Source organism: Bos indicus, chromosome 12 (assembly GCF_029378745.1).
Source record: "Bos indicus isolate NIAB-ARS_2022 breed Sahiwal x Tharparkar chromosome 12, NIAB-ARS_B.indTharparkar_mat_pri_1.0, whole genome shotgun sequence".
Lineage (NCBI taxonomy): Eukaryota > Metazoa > Chordata > Mammalia > Artiodactyla > Bovidae > Bos > Bos indicus.
In genome coordinates this window covers 33,031,344-33,035,419 of record NC_091771.1, presented here as the reverse complement: position 1 = coordinate 33,035,419, position 4,076 = coordinate 33,031,344, and the positions used below count along the sequence as shown (strand labels likewise).

General features: G+C 48.1%; 1 long non-coding RNA gene across 1 annotated transcript; it reads right to left on the bottom strand.

Annotated features, from left to right (window-relative positions):
• Positions 1-421: 421 nt before the first annotated feature.
• On the bottom strand, positions 422-1,718 carry LOC139186138 (uncharacterized). The gene is made up of 2 exons (XR_011569640.1): positions 1,120-1,718; positions 422-595 (listed from the first exon to the last, which is right to left on the bottom strand). It is a non-coding gene; the product is annotated as an uncharacterized lncRNA (long non-coding RNA).
• Between the last annotated feature and the right edge of the window lie 2,358 nt (positions 1,719-4,076).

Here is a 4,076-nt window from a genome sequence, read left to right as displayed (position 1 = left end):
GGGAAAGTGGTACTGGGAAAGACATGTGGTCTTAAGAAGACATGTTTTTGAAATGCGTAGCTTCAAAGAACAGAGCAAATCTCATAAACGACTGACCTCTGTAAGTAAAGCTTCTATGAGATGTCCAACCAGCCTCCTAGGGGAGATAATATCTGGGTCCCTTCAGCTTCACCAGCAACTATAGCTACAATTTCCTTCAGGTGAATGGTGACCCAGTGGACCATAGAAAGTTTGAGTCCTGTGAGTTTTGTGGTTGCCTTCTGTGATCATGTGTATTTTGACTTCAGATGTCATTTATATTTAAGAAATTCAGGAAGCTGGATTCTGCCATAGGTCAAGTTGAAAAACACGCACAGGAATGTCAATACCCTGTGAGCCACTGCATGTTTACGATCCATGTAGGACGGAAAGGTCATAAATGTCCTCTGAAGTGATTTATTTCCTAAATTAAAAGAACAAAAAAATAGAAAAGGCATGTAAAATGTGCTTCTTGGTGCCGGCTAACTGTTGTGACTAAGAAGAGCACAGAGACTGGAGGTCAAACGCCTTGCTTCACATTTCAGCCAGCACTCTGCACAGGGAACCAGTCAATATCCTGTGATAAATCAGAATGGAAAAGAATTTTTTAAAAGAATATACACACACACAAACACACATACATATTAACAATAACTTTGCTGTTTAGCTGAAATTAACACGATTGTAAATTAGCTGTACTTCAATTTAAAAAAAAAAAAAAAAAGTCGCAGCCAGCAGTGCAGCTCCCTGGCCTGTGACCTTGGGCAAAGGAGTCACTCTCACAGATGAAGAGCAAGGGCCTTGAGAGGTTAAGATATTAAGCCAGGAATGTGACGCTTTTAGATGCCAGGCGCTCTCCTCAGCACTCTTAAAATAATTCCTGAATATTCATTCGACCCACACGTGGATTAGACCGTCCTTCACTTGACTTCAACGTGGAACTGAAGACTGAGATGGAGCGTCACGCGAGCGGTGAGCTGTCTCCACGGGAAGCAAGGCCGTCCCGAGGGTCCCCAGTCCAGCTCCCAGCATCAGCGGCCGCGGGGACGGGGTGCGCGGGCGGCTTTCCCACGGGGGGACCCGGGGACCCAGGGATACAACCTGCGGGCCGCGCCTTTTTCCTGTCCCCGTTTTCTTCAGGCGCACCGGCCACGTGTCCGACGCTGTTCCTTCACGGCCCGCTGGAGGCAGGGTCACAAAGGAGGAAACTAAGGCACGGAGCGGCCCGGCTCGGCTTCCCCCGTACGTCCTGCACGCTCCTCCGCGGGTCTGCGACTGTTGCTCCGGCAGCCTCCCTCACCGCGAGCTCCTCAGGATGAGCTGTCAAGAGAGAGCAGTAGCCCCAGAAGCTTGACAGAGCGCCGCGCGTCAGCCCAGCTCTGCGCCTGCGCAGCCGGCGCCAGGGGGAGCCTCGGCGGCGCGCCCTCTGCTGGCACCTAGGGGCACCACCCAGCTGCCAGGAGCTCCAGGGAACGAGACCAGGAGGCTTCAGGAGCAGGTCCCAGCATCATCACCCAGCACCTAGTGTGGTTCCGTCCTTTCACCCAGACGGGGCCACAACCCCAGGAGGGAAGAGCCACGTCGCGGGCCTGCCTGGGGCTAGAGGAGGCCAGCCAGGGCGCAGGGCTGTTGCTGATGATCAACTAATCATCTAGTTAAGAGTGTCCTCTGAATCTCTCCATCGTAATGGCACCTTTTTTCCAAATATAACTAGTCAGTAAGCTACTCTTCGGAGAAGGCAATAGCAACCCACTCCAGTACTCTTGCCTGGCAAATCCCATGGGCGGAGGAGCCTGGTAAGCTGCAGTCTATGGATGGGGTCGCTACGAGTCCTACACGACTGAGCGACTTCACTTTCACTTTTCACTTTCACGCATTGGAGAAGGAAATGGCAACCCACTCCAGTGTTCTTGCCTGGAGAATCCCAGGGACGGGGGAGCCTGGTGGGCTGCCGTCTCTGGGGTCGCATAGAGTCGGACACGACTGAAGGGACTTAGCAGCAGCAGCAGCAGCAAGCTACTCTTAGATAACACGCAACTCGGTATGCCACAGGACCCGAGTATAGTTCCGAAAAAGAATTCCTTTGGTGACCTTAAATAGGGAAAGTGATGGGAGCGTTGGGTGGGGATGTAGTCTTTGACAAAGGAATTCTGAGAGATGTGTTCCCTTTGGACACTGCGGTTGGACCATGGGCTGCCTGCATAATATTCCTGCCTGACATGTGGCCTGCAAGTGAAGTAGAGACATACAAGGTACAGCGAAGGAAGCTTCTATCAGGCGTGAGAAGCTCACCGTCGGCGGAATATCCAAAGCAATTCTACCTTGTCTTTCTCCTCTCCTTTCCCTACCCTACCTAGGCATTTTGGGGCATTTGTGTATATTTGCTAGTGTTTGTTATTTGGGAATCAGGGTGAGGGATCAGGACTCTTACGAGCTTCAGTTCAGTTCAGTCACTCAGTCATGTCCCACTCTTTGCGACCCCATGAATCGCAGCACGCCAGGCCTCCCTGTCCATCACCAACTCCCGGAGTTCACCCAGACTCACGTCCATCAAGTCAGTGATGCCATCCAGACATCTCATCCTCTGTCGTCCCCTGCTCCTCCTGCCCCCAATCCCTCCCAGCATCAGAGTCTTTTTCAATGAGTCAACTCTTCACATGAGGTGGCCAAAGTACTGGAGTTTCAGCTTTAGCATCATTCCTTCCAAAGAAATCCCAGGGCTGATCTCCTTCAGAATGGACTGGTTGGATCTCCTTGCAGTCCAAGGGACTCTCAAGAGTCTTCTCCAACACCACAGTTCAAAAGCATCAACTCTTCGGTGCTCAGCCTTCTTCACAGTCCAACTCTCACATCCATACATGACCACAGGAAAAACCATAGCCTTGACTAGACAAAACTTTGTTGGCAAAGTAATGTCTCTGCTTTTGAAGATGCTATCTAGGTTGGTCATAACTTTCCTTCCAAGGAGTAAGGGTCTTTTAATTTCATGGCTGAAGTAACCATCTGCAGTGATTTTGGAGCCCAGAAAAATAAAGTCTGACACTGTTTCCACTGTTTGCCCATCTATTTCCCATGAAGTGGTGGGACCGGATGCCATGATCTTCGTTTTCTGAATGTTGAGCTTTAAGCCAACTTTTCCACTCTCCACTTTCACCTTCATCAAGAGGCTTTTGAGTTCCTCTTCACTTTCTGCCATAAGGGTGGTGTCATCTGCATATCTGAGGTTATTAATATTTCTCCCTGCAATCTTGATTCCAGCTTGTGTTTCTTCCAGCCCAGCGTTTCTCATGATGTACTCTGCATATAAGTTAAATAAGCAGGGTGACAATATACAGCCTTGACGTACTCCTTTTCCTATTTGGAACCAGTCTGTTGTTCCATGTCCAGTTCTAACTGTTGCTTCCTGACCTGCATACAAATTTCTCAAGAGGCAGATCAGGTGGTCTGGTATTCCCATCTCTTTCAGAATTTTCCACAGTTTCTTGTGATCCACACAGTCAAAGGCTTTGGCATAGTCAATAAAGCAGAAATAGATGTTTTTCTGGAACTCTCTTGCTTTTTCCATGATCCAGTGGATGTTGGCAATTTGATCTCTGATTCCTCTGCCTTTTCTAAAACCAGCTTGAACATCAGGAAGTTCACGGTTCCCATATTGCTGAAGCCTGGCTTGGAGAATTCTGAGCATTACTTTACTAGCGTGTGAGATGAGTGCAATTGTGCGGCAGTTTGAGCATTCTTTGGCATTGCCTTTCTTTGGAATTGGAATGAAAACTGACCTTTTCCAGTCCTGTGGCCACTGCTGAGTGGCCACTGCTGAGTTTTCCAAATTTGCTGGCTTACATGCTTATGATCATTTATCTCTTTACCTATAACACTAACTGACTGCAATTTGAAGACACAGGCAGCTTAGATAGATTCTAAAACATATTCATTTTTGCAGAAGTAGAAATGAGAAAGTAAAATTGAATATGTTGAACAAGTAGTTTAAAAAAACTTGGAGAAATAAAAAATCGTGATTGAATTATTTATCTATAGAACTAGAAATTGTAAACAATTAG